General features: G+C 37.5%; 1 long non-coding RNA gene across 4 annotated transcripts in view; it reads left to right on the top strand.

The window, feature by feature from the left end:
* LOC148677407 (uncharacterized) overlaps window positions 1-17,475 on the top strand; it is a 122,934-nt gene that overhangs the window by 33,579 nt on the left and 71,880 nt on the right. For 2 of the 4 annotated variants that reach the window (XR_015930875.1, XR_015930876.1), the window contains exon 2: window positions 9,108-9,183. The exons of the other annotated variants lie outside the window; for them this stretch is intronic. This is a non-coding gene — a long non-coding RNA (uncharacterized LOC148677407). The remainder of the gene's footprint in view (window positions 1-9,107; window positions 9,184-17,475) is intronic. 4 annotated transcript variants of the gene reach the window in all.

The raw sequence follows: 17,475 nt of genomic DNA, 5'->3' as shown, positions 1-17,475 counted from the left end.
AAGATATCTGGTTCTATTACACAGCAAACAATATATATATATACTTTTCACATTAATTTGTTTACTGTTTTCAGGTTAATTATTAAAACTTACTGCATGACTTAATATTGTGTTTCTATCAAAAATGTTAAATGATCTATGTATCTAATGTATATTTATATGTATTTTTGCAAGTATTACGTAGGCAATTTCAGTATTTTCTCTAAAAGTAGGTGTCTTTTTATAATGAAAGGTGTTGTAGGCAAAAAAGAAATCTGGGTATGGTTTCAGAAAATGTCAAAATATGTCAAATTCAGGCACCTCTCAAGGATTTCATTAGCTGAAGCTTTGGTTATAAGTGTCATCTTGTCAAGACCCACCCATCTCTTCCTGTACATTACCAAATGCACTAATTTCCTTGCTGAGCTTGATGTTTATTGTGAAGCTGAAATTGAAAATGGTTGGTAATGGAGTGAGCTTCAATCCTAGACCAATTCTGAATCTAAATTACTTGCTTCTTTTCAATGGCATCGACTGAGGAGAGCTTTGTGTGCCTCGTACCTAATCAACCCTCTCTGTGACCCCGAATTCAGCAGCCTTCACGGATTAATAATAAAATCCTTGGTTCAAACAATTATTCGACCTGAAATGGCTGTCCATTTTACTCTGAAAATTAAAGAATGTGAAATTAATTTTTTTCTAAGCTCAGCGTGTTGTAGAGCACCACTTATTTTTGACCTTTGACCTATAAACTTCATGTCATTAAATCTGTTTTTCTGTGATGTCATATAGCCTGTATTGAAAGTTCTCCTTTATATCTAAAAGCAGACAGAACACGCAGAAGCAGCTTTAGAACTTGCATTGAGAGGAGAGTTTATATCTGACAGCAGCTGGATCATGCAGGAGTTGCTTTGGAAATTACTTTGAGAGAGGAGAGTTTATTTTGTTTATTGGTTGAACAGATTGATTTGCTTTTGCTTCAAGTGCTGAATGCACAGCATGTGCTTTGTTTGGATAGAAGTTTGATTGATGCTTTAGATCATGCTGTAAATTGTAAATAATTAGGCATATGAAAAAGCATTTAGCTATAAAAGCAGATATGTTTGTGTGTTTTGGAGAAAAACAGAACTTTATCGGGAGGGCACATCATGTCATTTATATAATGGTGACCTTCATACTAAGTGCACGTGCAGGTTTAGGTCTGTATTTTATAAGAGGTAGATGAGGTCTGAGTGGCTAACCTCTCTCATATCGCTGCTGGGTCTCATGGGGAAAAACGACTGTGATTTAAGCAGAGGCGGCTGTTGTGGACGTTGTGTAAAAAATATCTCAGTCACGTCTTGAATGAAAGCTTTGTTTTAGACATTGATTCACAGGACTGTGTCTCAGAACAGGAGCCAGCTAGCACATTTCAATTGTGAGAGACATATTAATTGAACTCAGAATATCTGCAGGGGTTAGGAAGGTTACAGCACCCAATCAGCAGAGGTGAGAAGAACAGAAGATTAACAATTATGTTAGGAAAACTACCAGTATATTCTAAACCATTTAAACCAATTGCATAGCACTTAGAAACTTGCATGATGGCATTGTGAAAAATGGGAAATGGAAGGCTGAGCTGGAGAGAGGATCCAGGAAAAGCTGTGATTACTGTTTTATCCTACTGAATGTGATGCATTTGAAGAAGAGATACAGCATTAAGTACTGGAATTCAGCAGCAATCAAAAATCTTTAGACCTTCACCGATGTGGAATTAAGAAACCTGCAATGATTTATGTAACAAAGCCTTTTGAATAGTTTACAAACTCAATTTAGGACTCAAGTCTCTTCTAGTTAAGGAACTACTTATAACGTTCACTTTAATTTGTGCATAGGTTCCTGAAAACCATAAGGGAGAAAGATAGCAGTTGACTGCTCTTACCTTTTCCTTGCTGGTGTCACCTCCCACTCTCTCCAGAAGGGGGCACTTCACCAGCTTCACTGTCCCTTACTCTTCTTGCCCCTAGAGAAAATATCACATGGCAAATCTACACACTGCCATGGCCAACAGCAGTATTTACACATAAGGACAGCTGTTTGTAGTTGACGTGAAATTGTCAACATCTGTACCAATAAATTGCTGTAAACGGGATTATGCACAGAGATCTCCTTTTCTGACACTTCAGGAAACTTATTTTATTTCATCTGTACTCTTCTAATTTTCTCACAAACACGACATGCAAGTGGAAAGAAATTCATTTGTTTTCAAAAAGAAACAGAAATCTTGGAGGGCTAAGGACCACCACAGCGACGCCGAGGAGATCTGTGGCCCTTTTCCAGAATAACATATCTGAGTCCAAGGAAACTGGGGAGTAATGTCATTTGTGACTGTAGATGGGACCATTCAGAACCACAAGATTCTCTCAGCTCTCCAAGTTCTCACCGAGCTGCAAAAATATAAAACTGTGCTGATAGACGATTTTCAACTTAATGTTTTGGTTCATTCCCAAAAGAGATAGGAATACAATTCTTAAAAATAAGACAGCAGGAACTGACATTATAAAAGTTCTAAAAAGATAGATTCTCTCTATACACACCATATTTGATTTTGAATGTCTATGAAAAGATGATAAAGCCAGTTATTCAGGATTTAAATGAACAGTTTTTCTTGTCGAGCAATGTAATACTGCATACTGTAGGGATGTAAGTGTTCCACTTCACAATCTACATGAAAGAGCAGGTCTAAGTTTCTGTGTGCCTTATTTTCTTCTTTGACAAAGAAAGAAAATCACAAGCACTCTGTAAATATGTTCTAGAAAATTTTTAGTGGTCTTAACAAGAATAAAGAGAAAAAGAAGCATTACCATGGAAACAGGTTCAATTTCATCTAGGCGAGGCTGCAAGTAATTAGCGATCTAGATGCGTAAATTTCTTTGTGCTTGTCTGGCATTGTCTGTTTTGCTAACGAACTGACAAAAAATGCTGGGTTAGAAATAAAGGGAAAATTAATTGGGATATTAATTTATTATTAAAGTATTCTGATTTTTTAAATCTGCAACATCGATTTTCAGATCAGCACTACGCAGGCTATTACTAACTCTGTTAACTCTGTTAGCATTATTTCATGTAATCCTGTGATATTATCTTTTGTGTGAATTTTGTCTAGTGCATCAGATATTAGAAATATGTTTTGTATCCCCTGCGATATAGTGTGTTTGGTTTAATGTATGTACTTGGTAATATATATAGATGCTTAAAAGCAGTGCCCTTGTCCGACACGTAGAAATGTGAGCATTTTTATTTCATTAATCCCAATGTGATACTGTAGTTGCTGTATCCTTGTCTATCTCATCCAAATCTATGTTGATTTCTCACACACTATGGTAAACAGCTATTTGTGTAGAATGTGAATTTAAAGATGATCTTTGCAGGAAAGCAGTGGCTAAGCAATAAAAAACACAAGGGCTGGACAATCCTACACGATGTGCATGTACTCTTCATTGTGCTGTTATCTATCCAGCCACACAGCTCCTGCTCAGGCAGCAGTGCGTTGGGCACTGGACTGACTAAAGGCTGTGGGTTCAAATCCCAGGTGGGCACAGCTCTTGAGCAAGGTGCTGCACCCACATTGTTCCAGTAAAATACCCAGCTGCAGCAGTAGGTGCAAATGTACTGTAAGTTGTTTTGGATACGTGTCAGCCAAATACATGAGTAACAAATGAAGAGATGAGAAAAGCATGCTTTTTAGAGGCTTAAATACGCTGCCCACTCTGCTTTCACAGACACCAGACCCTATACCGTGACAGGCTCTCATGTTCTGCCAGAGGAGCCAGAAGAAGAACTGCTCTGCAGACCTCAACACCACTCAGATGATGAGCTGGTGATACTCAGCCTCTCTTTGACAACAGATTCACAAGACTGGTCAAAGCTGATATACATTCATTCTCACTATGTTCTGGATTTTCTTTCAGATATTATTTTATGTTCTGGATTTTCTTTCAGATAGCCTTTTGGACTGCCATAAACCGTCCTGTATGGTTATTTAGTGGGCTTTTATTTCTCTTACACTTCAAATTGTTTATTATTGTATGTATCTACTGTAGCCTTTCTGGGGTGGGAAATACATGTTGCTAAAATCACAAAAAAGCTATGGATTGGTGGAAGGGTTTTTAAAGAATTGCTTTAAAAAAAACAATACATCAGCTTTTCAAACATGTAGGTAATCTAATCTTTTTTTAAATAAATTGATGACAAACTGTGATGTGTGAGAGGCAAACCATTAAATTAATTTGCAGCCACAATGTATCACTGCACTCCAAACACTTAACATTTAAAACAAAATAATGTGTTATTAATGTGGAGAGATCTCTCATTTGTACTTGAAGACTTGAGCCTTATTAACAAAATGGGAATGACAGCCATTTCAAAATGCTGCACCACAAATGCACGAATTCAGTGATCTGACAAGATTTGCACGAGGTTCAAACAGTCTGTGTCTTACTCATCATGTGACTTGTAACATAAATGATGCAGATAGCAATGAGATAGATTTTCAAAAAGTTTGTCAAACAACAGATTTCCTTTGAGGCAGAACTGCTTAACAGAAACAACAGACAGTCTGTCTTCACAAGGCATTACTGTGAGATGAGTAAGTTGTGTTCTCTAAATGTTTGTTAGAAATGTTTTCTTAATTAACTATAACTTTACACCCGTGCTTGTATGGATTTCCTCCTGGTGCTCTGGTTTCCTCCCACAGTCCAAAGACAGATGGTAGATTAACTGGCTTCTGTAGCATTGGCCCTGGTGAGGGTGTGAGTGTGTGTCTGTGTGCGCCAGGGTTTACCCCACCTTGTGCCCCTTGTTTGTGGAGTCAGACTCAGGCTCCCTTAACACCCTGTATTGGATGAAGTGGTTTGGAAAATGGATAGAAGAAGAGTAGACCTGAGATATAAGTATAGTCCAATAATTGCTTTATTTCAATTATAACATACAGGTTTAAAATTTTGAACACAGTAATTACTACAAAAAACATGTATTAGGTGTACTACTGTATGTATTATATACAACGTACAAGATATTAATAGAGAATGTACAAGATAAACAGTATATTAGTGTGCAAGAAATGTAGGGTTGAGGCGTGAGTTTTGCAAAGGGCACTAGAGTATCCAAGAGGAAGGGAAAACCTAATTTTTTCATTCCAGTTGTTATTTTCCCTACTCAGGAAAAGGTGTCTTAAATGATCCTGCATTCACCTGTTTGAATAAAACTCAACAGGTAGCCTTTGTGATGATTTCAATATTGTCAGGAAACAAACTTTTGGGTCAATTAAAAGTAATGTTTTCTTGCACTTATCATCGAGCTTTTTAAAAAATTCCAGTTCAGTTTTTGTTTAATTCAATGGCAGCTGTGACATCTTTGGAGTTGGAAAATCAAATCCCTACGTATTCTCTTCTCATCAAGACCTAAGAGATAATGTTCTTTTAACCTGCCTTGGTATGGATCTACCATCTCACTGTGAGGACGAGATCTGACATTAACAGAAGGAGCAATCCCATGATTGTAAGGAGCTTGTGATGTTCTCACACACAATATTTCTCTCTGATGATACTTTATCTATGTTTGCTGTGAGTTTATATATGTTGAAAAATTAACATAAACTAGATCAACAGCAGACAGAAAATAAATGTCACTGACATATTGTATCATGGTGGCCTGTTGATTACTACTGTGTTACAGCTAATGTCGCGGGTTCATATTCAGACAATAGTAGCCTTTTTGTAGGGACTGTGTTGCACAGTGGTCCCTCCAGTCTCCTCCAGCCTTCCCAAAGCCATTCACAATAAGTTTGAAGACCAGGTGGAAACTACCTTACAGTATATCTTTGTCAGAGGGCATCTTATAACAGGTCAAAAACTGTATATTGTCCCTGTTGAATAAATAAATTATACTGTATGCGTAAAGACTTTTGGGATCTTGAAAATGGTTAAGATTGATCTTATCTCTTATAGATTTATTGAATGCTTTGATTCCGCTATGTTGTGGAGAACAGTGTGTTTTCTGAAAGCTCTTGTGCAGGAGCACCGTGAGACTATGAGAAAAAGAACTGTTGAAATTAATTCAGATGAGGGTGGTTCTTTATTTTGAGAAGAAAATTAATCAGCAATAGGAAGGTGTATTACAGCTTGAAGTAAAATAATTTTTTTGCTGATTTTCTTTATATAGAAACATGTTGCTCTATGTGAGCAAACAGTTATATCTTTTATTATTGATGGAAAAAGCTGAAACAGTCCCATGGCTGGAAGGCAGTTCCTTCATTATACAGCTGAAACAATGGCATGTTCATGCCTGCACTAATTATTATTCTGTGAATGTACTAATTTGTTACATCCAAACTGACAGTCAGTTTGGTCCCTGAAAAGGGCAATGTGCCAACCACTGCAGTCAAGTAAAAGGGGCTCTTTCATTCAGGGCAGTGGGACAGAAATTACCCTGCAGCATATGTGGGCAGGCAAGGGCACGACGCCAGCTTCATCAGCCCAGTACCAGGCTTTATCACACTGACTATTAAACTGAGTCAAGCCATGACTTCAGTAAATGTCAGGCTGGGGTGGCAGAATATCTGCCACTGTTGCTAGGTTTGTAAATGGCCAGAATCATGCTGATCATTCTTCTTATTTTGTTCGCACAGAAATTTAAATGAAGTAGCGAAACATTAGCTAAAAAAAAAAGTGTGAGGACTGTATTAATCAGCCAATTCACCTAATTTTAAACTCACATTAATAAATACTATTCACTTATTTTCTATTTGTTTCCCAAAGGTATTTTTTATACTGAGCTTGAAAATTTTACCAGCTCATAAACTGGTTCGTGAGGGCAGTAATAATTGCAACTATAACATACCTATAATGTAGACCCATGAGGAGCACATCTGATTATATACAAATTATGAGTTTAAGATTTAATTTACATCCTTTATATGTCCATATCACACAGTCAAAAGAAAATTTCAAATTGGTAGCTTCAGTTAATTGTAAAGGTTTATATATTCACTACTTTGGAATTGCGTATATCTAAAGCAGGGTGATAGTCAAGAAACGTGTCTAAGTTTTTGTGATTCTGAGTAAAATCTGTTTCCCGTTGTCAGCAGCTTTTAAGATTTTAAGTGTTGTCAAAGGTAGATTATGCTGAAAAATGTATAGCTTATTCTCATGATTAGTCCAGAAGCACTGTAAATATCTGCTTTTGTCTGTGTCAGCTGTAAGAATGGAGGAAGACAACAGAACATCAACAGTTGTAATGATTATAGCGACACCACACTGAGACTTCAAATTTCGAGAAGCAACTTGAGAGTTTACAGCTGTAGACTCAACTTGCCATATTAAGCATGGTAAATCTTCAAAGGGTAAATCTGCATTCCAACAATTGTATTTTTATGCATATACTGTATATGATTAAATAGCCAGTATTTGTTGACTTCTATGGAACACACTAGAAAGCTACAATTTTATTACAATATTCAGGCTATAAGAAAATCTGAAGGCAAAATTACGTTCAGATTTTAATGTCATAAGACTTGACTATCTGGGTTTGAACCTTCCTTTTGTTGCTCTCTTCTGTAAAAGACCTTAATGCAAAAGTAAAAATCAAAAAAGAGCTGATTACAAGTTATTTTCTGTTATGTCTTTTGTTATGGTAATGACATTGAGGCCTGAAAATGGGAATCTGCAAGGCATTAAAATGAGCATTATGAAAACTTCTGCCATGTCTAGAATAAGGGACAAGTCAGCGTGACACTTGCTTCGCACAGGCGATAAGTTTATTCATATCTGCAATTTCAAATCAGGAAAAGTTATGCAAAGTTGAAATGCATGTCTTGTTGGAATTGAGTTTGTGTGGATGTACAGGAGAGAATGCCAATGACTTCTGAATGCTATCTGCTGCCCAGTGTTGACAGAAGGGGAATTACATAGATGGGAAACATAATTGTCAATTTAGGGGAATGTAAATCTTTCATGTTCACATATTCCCCTTTGTGTAGACAAGATATTGTCCTAGGAGTTGACTTGACATCAACAGCAACACATTGTTAATGAACCCCGGAGCCGAAGTTGTCTCTTCTGCACTGATGATTGCTGGGTTCTGGCGGCCGGGACCCCTGAACCTGAAGGTGTAGAAGTTCCTGCTCTGGATCCTGGAAACATGTAGAAAGACTTCAACCAGAACACCTAAATCAGAGCTCTAATAACAAACGGGACTGTTGGAATCTACTGCACAAGCCCTTTCTGAAGAACCAATTGTACCTTATCTTCAGTCACCACTTAAAATTGGTTGTATTTCTTCAACTCTTATTGCTTCTTTTACTTAGTTCATTAGTGAAAAAAGTAGGAGCTGCTACCCTGTTGGTTGACATTATTACTGTTCTAGTATAAATACTGTATATATTCCATCTTCATATGGCCTTCTCAGCTCTGTGTAACAGGGACTTGGGTTCCTGAGATAAGGCACTGGCTGTTTAAATGTGGTTTTATCTGAAGCTGTAGCTGATATGACTGGTCCCTCTGACTCTGAAGACCAGAGAATAAAGTAGTAGGAAACCCAGGGCAAGGCCTTAGTTCTGTGGGTCCTGTGTCAATTAATTCCCTCATAATGCTAACAATGGAAGTCCCTAATTATAGATTGTCCAAGTAAATAACATTTGTACACATTCCAGAATGAATATTAGAAGTTATAGGATAAACACATGCAGTTGTCAGAGTTTTCAGACTCTTCTTTAAAGCATAGCTTAACTAGTCTGGATATTCCAGACAGTACTTTTGCAGACATTCACTTGCCTTATGCTCTGCAAGTGTGAATTTCCCCAATATCTCTCAATGACCAGCAAAGATAAGTCTTTAAGTTCGGCTTGAAATTGTTTAAATGTTGTGTGTTTGAATATTGTGTATTTATTCCTGGTTCTTTATCACTTTAAGGAGTCCAAACCCTCTAAAGTTTAGAGCTGTGTTGGATGGAAAGCATTGCTAATAACAAATTGGAACTGTTCCTCATATTCTGTAATGGTTGTGTACACAACATCTAGGGTAGTTATCACAGTTTGTCAGATTAATACACATATTACATTAATGTTAATCGCATTGTCTGGATTATTGCAGGTGGTAGTTGTATCTCCAAGGTCTATGAATGAAAACAAATTTGTGGGGAAAATCCATCTTCGACATATAGAACTTGGTAAGTGTGAATTTCATAGTTTAAAATATGATTTCTTTATGTCAATAATGGGAAATAATTATCTAAGCATCTTTCAAAAGCAGTTGCTTGTAATTTAAAGACAAAAATCAATTTCCTCTTCTGGATTCAAGCATACGTTTTTCATGTCTTTACCAGATTAAATTGTTTCTCTGCCAGTAGAAGCAGTGACTCAAGTAGTAGATTTTGTTGAAGCCATGGCTGGTGTGAAAGTGATCTTAAAGTATCATGTTTGAAACTAGACTTCAAGACATTTGTTGTTTGTCTGTGTCAGGGACAAACATTTCTTTAATGAGGACACAGAGCTGTCTCATCTGATTGCTGAAGCTTAGATAATAATCAGACTAGATCTGAATCACTGCTTTTGACCTATGACAGAGTTAGACCTTCATTAATGTGTACAAGGCTTGCCATATGAGAGGATGTCTGTGCTGCGCTCAGTGATGGACATTGTTTGCAGGAGATGAGAGCGCTATTTTGGCAGCAAGACGAAGGGAGCTGAAATCATTCTGCAGGCAGACTCATTATGACACAATCCTGCATTCATTTCAAGCCTCTATTAATAGTTTAAGAGGTTATGAGTAGTTTTGGGTCACTTGACCACATTGTCTTTGGGTTAAATTGTTGTGTAGCACTAATCAAATGGCTGAAAAACTTGTTTTTGGTTCTTTTCCAACATTTAAATTTCTTGCATTGCTACACAATGAAGAAAATGTTCAGATATTTTGTGGTGTGATCAATGTGACCTCTTCTCCATCCATACATCCCCATATGTATTTTCTGGTCATTTAAAAATTTGATTATTAGTTATTCATGAAGGATGAAAGAGTAGACCATTAAAATCCTGATAATGATAACAAAACCAAAATCATAAAATGTCACAGACTGGAAATTAGAAACCTTGAGATTCCTGAGACTGTGAAGAAAAGGAATACATAATAATACAGAAACAATCCTGGACATAAAAGGAATGTCCTACACTGACAGCCTGAATGAACAAAACTTTTTCAGTCCTGAAGAGAGAAGACTATGAGGGGACCTGATACAAGTATTCAAAATCCCGAAAGGCACCAACAAGATCACCTCAGTGGATTTCTTCAGAATGAAGAGTGAGACACGAACAAGAGCACACAAGTGGAAACCATGCAGAACTGAGAACAGGAGGCACTTCTTTACGCAAAGGTTGGTGGGAGTATGGAACAAGATACTCAGCCATGCTGTTGTTCTTTCAAGAGACAAGTAAATGAGGTCCTTGTGATCTATTATTTAATATCAAGAAAATGGAAACGATGGGCCAAATGGCCTCCTCTCATTTGTTACTGTTCTTATGTTCTTCTAATATTCATGAGTGAATTTTTGGGAGTTGTTTCCATGCGCCCTTGGCCTGTATTTTTACAGACTGTTACGGGGTACGTCTGTTTCTGAGGTTGTGAAAGTGAATTAGTTGGAACTTGCTTACAGAGCAGAAGTACATTCTTTTTTTTTTTGCTAGTGCAGATTGCTTAATGTAAATTAGGAAGTTCAATTTTGAAGATTGGCAGACACTTCAGGGGCTGTGCCAAGTGCATTTAACAATGAAGACGTCTGGCAGCTGGCATAATTGCCCCTCTTTTGCCAAAGCCAGATGACATGCTGGGAGGGCTGTTATTGCGAGGTCACACTCCAGGTAGGCAGTAGTCAGGTGCAGGCGGTGTGTGGTGAACCGCAGAGGAGAGCATTGCTGGTTCAGTAACATGTGGGAGGGCAGAGCCTAGAAATATGTGTGTTTAAAGAAAAGAAGAAGGAAAAAACACAGGAGGCTCAAAAGGGGGATGAGGTCAGTGGGGCTGAGAGCAAAGAAAAGGAATCAAGAGGCTGTGACAGCCGCATGTAGGCAACATTAGTCAGCCTGAAACACATTTTTCACTGCAAATTACCGCCAATGAATAGAGGCCTGATGTCATATTGAAAATGACACAGCTCTGATTCAGTTTTTATTGTTACCAAAAGTTCAGTTTATATGTGTCTCTGGTGGGTAGAATATACAGTGCAATGTTTCTGAAGCCCATTGTGTGGTGTATTTATTACCTATCCCCCAGCTCCATGTTCACAACAGAAAGGATTTTATTCTTGTTATAACATTTTTCTCTGACTTTCTTGTAGTCAGACAGTTGTGTTGAGATTTAAAAAGGAAGATTTGCAAATATAAACAAAAAGATGTGAATGGTGATAGCACACCAATCCAACAGTTTCAAGAAACACTGGAGGTTTTAAAGAGTTTTAATGTAATAAAATGAAATTCAGTTTTTTGCAACTTGCTGTGTTAAAACCGCTTGTACGGTATGAAGAACTCACCCAGCAGACGCTTGACTCAAGGATACATTTGCTGTGGATTGGCTCCTGTGTTTCCCTCAGTGCCAGAACTGTAACGGATTTTTTATGTGTAGGAATGAACACAGGTGTTGTTCATATCAAACATATATTGTGTCTTGTTTGAAAAAAATAGTTTGGGCATTATTGCATCACATAACTCCCAATTTTCTTTTCAAAGACATGGAGAACATATGCAGCTGCTGTACCTTCCTTCACCCCAGAGCAAAGACTGAACATATAAAGATCATAAATAAATCTGACTTTAACGGTGGAACAATGTACTGATCAGGGACTGATTGAAAATCTTGTGAACCAGCTGTTTGTTTGTTTCCCAGCCTATTAAGGCAAAAAACATTTCTTGTTTATTTTTTCTATGTGTCACATAAGACTTTGATGTTGAAAAACTCATGTTATTTTTCTCTAGAGGCACACAGGGCTTTTCTCTAAACTATGCATCAGGAGATTAGAATGAACTTGTATCTCCATCACATCACCTGAAATCCCTAGCTTTTCCTCAGAGGAACCTTCCACATGGGTAGAGCCGACAGTGAAAATACTGTTAAAATCCAGCTCAGTCTACCTCCCGCTGAAGGATACTAGAGTGAGGTATAACTTGTATTGGCATATATTTCTGTGAGAAGTCACTGTGCTTTAGCTGTGCACATAGTGATAGGTCCTGTGAGAAGTCACTGTGCTCTAGCTGTGCACATAGTGATAGGTCCTGTCACTGATTCAGGAACCTGGGCTGCCAGAACAACCTGCCATTTGCTGATGTAGCTGTGGTGCAAACAGTGCAAACCAACCATAATGGAAATTTAAGTAACCAGAGAAGCCTGATACTTTCTCAGTAGATTATTTTTTTAGATTATTTATGGTGCACTTTTAATGTTACTGGATATCCGCAGGAAAATTCACTTATTGAATGATAACATATTTTAACAGCAATTAGAAAAAAGAATTGCCATTTCCTCGAGGTTGTTGATGCATGAGACAGAAAATTTGTAAAGCACAGCTGAACAGAAGTAACCTAGTCAGAGCTGCTCTTGGAGTCAGTTGCAACATCATTTACTTTACAGTTGGAAAGACATTGTGCATCTAAATACTACTGCTACTAATAATAAACTTTATTTTATATTGCATCTTGTACAGCACTTTGTGAAGGTGATTTACAATAAAAGGTTTATAAAGATAAGTGATAACAAAAATCTCCTGAAGATGCCGGGGGCAGACACAGACACCAATCAAATAAAAGCCTTTTGAAGAAGAAGGTTTTGAGTCTCGATTTGAAGGCACTCAGGGAAGGTGACTCTCTGACATCCTTGGGGTTACAATTCCAGAACTTCGGGGCACAGTAAGAGAAGTCCCTGTCACCTCAAAGAGCTGGGGTGACAAATAGGAGACCACAGTAAGATTAACAAAGCTTGCGATGTGGAAAGTAGGAAGTTGATAAGTCAGATGAGCATGAGGATTGTGAAGTTGAAGTTAAACCAGATAGGAAGCCAGTAGGAGGGCTCCAGGACAGGAGTAATGTGGTGACTTGCATGTGACCTGGCCAGGATTGGCTGCTGAATTCTGGACATGTTGAAGTTTGTTCAGTGTGGATTTAGATCCCCCTAGCCAGTAGGCAGCAATCAGTTCTAGAAAAGACAAATATGTTGTGCAGCTATTCTGCAGTAATATCTTGAACAGAGGTTCATAAAATAGTGATAGTTCATTTTTTAATCAACATTGAGTACTTTTTCTACTAGGTGTACTTGTGCCATTTTCCTTTTTGTGATACAGGGAAGCCTACAGGATCAGCAGCTCATCCTTGCTCTTTCATTTATTTCCTGTTGCCAGAGGAACCCTCTGAGACGTCAGATCAAGGAATCAAAATTCTCAACAATTCTCTTTGTTTTCAAAGCATTTGTGTTCTGATGGCACCTATCATTCAGAGAAAAATTGAACTGGGCGTCATGCGCATCTGTAGTGGAAAAACTAGATCAATTTTTTTTTTAAAGGACTGATTATTGTAACTCCCTACTTTCTCGAGTTTCTGAAACTATATTTAACATAATACAATATGTTCAGACTTCAGCAGCTAGATTCCTAACTAGGCCATGTGCAAGTGAGAACATCACTTCTGTCTCAGAGTCCCTGCACTGGCTTCCTCTCGGCTTTTGAGTTATTCTGTTTCCCCAGTGTTAGTCTTCTTCTTTCTTCAGGTGACAGTACCTTTCTATTATCCCCCAAAGTCATGGAACTCCATCCCAAAATAACTAGTGGGGCCAACAGTATTGAATGTTTTTAAATCTAGCTTGAAAATGTTTGTTTTTAGAGCAGTTTTTTTTAGATTATTTAATCTTCTGTATTTGCTGTTTTCTCATAGGCAGCTTTGTAATTTTTATTGTAATATGTATTTTTAAACCACTTAAAACCAGAAGATTGCTTTTAAACCTAATAATTACAGATTGTTGTCATCATCAATTACAATTATATAATTCTTCAAAACTGGATGCTGTCAATTGAAAACTGAGTAAAACCTGAGAATGACCATATCTATAATATTTATATTCCAGTCATATTTTAATGCACAAGTAAATGGAACTAGAAGCAAAGTGTTGCGTGCCATGTTAGTGTACATTTACATTTAATGGTTATAACACTATATAGATTTGCTTAAGCTTCTTCATTCTTTTGTATATTGTATGTTTATATATTTAACTGCTTCCCATTCTAAATGAAATTTCCTTTGTGTGTGTATATATATGTACACAGTTTTTATATACACATATAGAATAAATACACACAGATTAAAGAGGAGTCTTTTTTTAAATGGGAAGCAGTTGGTAGCCCACTGTGAAAGCTTTAAATGATTCAGGAAATCCAACAAAATCTGAAAAGTAAATAAAATAAGGCTAATGGTATTTTTTTTTTCTCAAACACACATACGTGGTCTGCTTTGTCTACCTATAATATGGACTCTGTTGGAAATGTTAAATGGACCTTTAAAGTGCATTTATAATTCAATCCGCCGAGTGCAATGTAAATGTTGACCAATTATTAGCATGGAGAGAGAACTAAATAGGTTCCATTGGCAGATTCTGGAAGAGTGGATTTACAATGAGGAGAGGAAGCATCTGTTTAAAATGTAGGACATTTGAATTTAATTTTACCACTGTGACGCTTTTGTGTGCCTGGAGTTGCAGTGGAGTAGAAGCGTAGGAGCGCAGTGTCGGCAGGTGCATGCCACCAAATTACTGCCTGCAATTTGCATATTCATCTGCTAAGAAGCATGCCATTATCATATCAAAGGGATACTAAGCAACATCTAGCTTGGAGAGATGTGGCATAGCTTCAATTTGAGCAATTAATGCAAGATGAAGACACTTACTATGTCATGTGTCCCAGGGTTAGCAGCATCCAGGCTCATTGTTAGTTCTTGGTAAGATGAGGCATATCCTACTTCCGATGAGGAACGGAACGTGAATTGCCCTCTGCTTCATCTAGCTTCACATGCTGAATGAACTGAACAGAGCTGTGAAAAAACAGCCAGAAAGAGATAAAGTTTTTTTTCTAATGTGGAAATGGCTTTTCACATTTCTAAAAGCTTTTTGTTTCCTGTGAGGCATACTGTACCATGTGCAGTTTAGTTATTAATTTGGCATGCCATTTTATTACTAAGATAGAGTGAGGTGTTAGGACTCAGATACTATCCTAGTGGAATGACCTGATGAGTTTTATATATTTTTGAATGCTGTTAAATGCATTCAATACAATTTTATTGTGAATTAATTATGTATAGTGAAGATAAACATTTTATATCACGGGTTATTGAATGTATTCGGTTGCTTTATTTATACTATCCCAGGTGTCTTGGCCACTTTAGCGTAATTCAGTGGTCATTAAATTCCAAGTGCAGTTCAATCAAGAGCATTATTGTATTTTTTTCTGCCAAGAAAATGTATGTCATTTAGCTTTTGAGGGAAATGTTCTCTAGGAGTTGCACTGAAGCACTCTTTGCATTTTCTTTCGGGCTAGCACTTACAAGATGGTATTAGTCACAGCTGTTCTGTGCGATTTCCATTCCTTCTCTGGTTCTACGCCTCTGCCAAGTGCTTCTAAGTGCTGTTAGCATTCAGTGAGCTTTATGCCAAATCTATTCCTTATTTCTAGGACAGTCAGCTGTTCCATGTGAGTATTGAATGGTACTTGATACAGTATTTTGTTTGGATTCCTCTGGCAAAGCCTTAGATTTGTAAAGCCAGGATCATACGCCCGGCTAACACATTGCCCATGTGTGCCCATTCCAGTGTTTCAGCGGTATTGTACAGTACACGGGGGCTTCGAAAGTCAGATTGGAAGAACTATGGCATGGTTATAGTATAAACAACTCACATGAAGGGCAGGAGCAATAAAGTGTTTGTCTTAGGGAAGCCAAAAGCCAATGAAATAAAGCAAATCTAAAAGCGGTGTTTTTGGGGAGGACTGCTTAAAAAATTACTTGCTTTAACAAAAGGCTAAAAAAACTTGTAGAATTATAATTTCTAGAGTGTTTTTAAGAAATGATATAATGTGTTAACAAAAGGATTGTATATGTTCCAGTTGTTATGAAAACATGTTTCGTCCCATCACACTTCAGACATCTTGAATACCGGGCATGTTTAAGGGAATTAGAGTTTGCAGCACAGCAGTTTAAGGAAAGCTTGCCTTTTTCTTTATTATACTCCAGGCATTAGCTGCACAGCTTCCCATCTCACTCTTCAATAAAAAACAGTTTCTGCTAGATATACCATCAAAAGGCTGCAATTTAATTCACTCATGTCATTTGATTAGTCTTCATGGTCGCTTTTCATTACAAATGGCATTTAGAGAACTTAACCACACATGATGCTCCACAACTTTTGCTCGACGTTATTTCTCCCTGTTTTCTTCTTATCTTTAATTCTGATGATATGCAGCTTTCTCCTTTTTTCCTTTCCTGTGGGTTTGTACAGATTCTTGATGTTTGTGACAGGCCACGATAGGGGAAAGCTCTTATCACCATGGGGTTCGGAGGCCTCAGTAAATTGAAAATTGCAAATGAAATCCGCCGGGCTTAAATTCATCAGCTATTATGTCAGATGACCTTTGGCAGCTGCTGATAAAAATGAGAGAATGTTAGCTCTGATCCAATTTTCGGCACTAACCATTCCTTTCACTTCATTCACAGTCAGGCAGCAGACTCTCTGGAAGTGAAAATGATAGGGTTTCAGGAGAGCGGTATTGTGCTGCAGATTAAGATTTTCTCCCCCTATTTCCAGAGGTCGGCCTTGTGGTCCCCTGTCTGGTATCTTACCATTGTCCAATCAGTCTCAATATCTGCTTCAGAGGACATGTAAGCCATCCTTACAGATAAACACTTACAGAGGAAAATGTTGGACTTAATAGTTTTGCTTTAGAGGCATCGAGGGTCACAGTGTACCAATATTGACTGGCGCATGTTAGTTTAATCTGACATCCTCAAGGAATGTCACACTCTCCTCTTGTAGAGTTCTAGAGCTGATGTGAGAATTTGTCAGCACTTTCAGTGCACATAAGTACCATGGGACTGCAGCTAATTTGTACCCGGAAGGGATATATGGAGTCCTGCTTTATTTTATGAGCTCAACAGGACATAAAATATTTATGACCAAATTATATGTATTGGGATGTGTTGGTTCTTACTTAATTATTCAGTATTTTATGCATATTAGACCAGTTTATAACGTGAGGATCTTTCCACATGCTTGAACCAAAATAAACGAATATCCAGTATAATAAACTTTCAGTTTCTTTTCAGGTCCAGCAACAGGAAAATTGATAGTTTAAAGAATACATAATGTGCATTTTCTGAGTAAACTACAGTACATTGCAAAATTATTACACATGGCCACATTATTCACACACTTTAAGTTAGTACTC

The sequence above is a fragment of the Lepisosteus platostomus genome, chromosome 2 (genome assembly GCF_059453375.1).
Source record: "Lepisosteus platostomus isolate fLepPlt1 chromosome 2, fLepPlt1.hap1, whole genome shotgun sequence".
Classification (NCBI taxonomy): domain Eukaryota; kingdom Metazoa; phylum Chordata; class Actinopteri; order Semionotiformes; family Lepisosteidae; genus Lepisosteus; species Lepisosteus platostomus.
The sequence above is the reverse complement of the archived record's forward strand: the minus strand, read 5'-3'. Positions and strand labels throughout refer to the sequence as shown.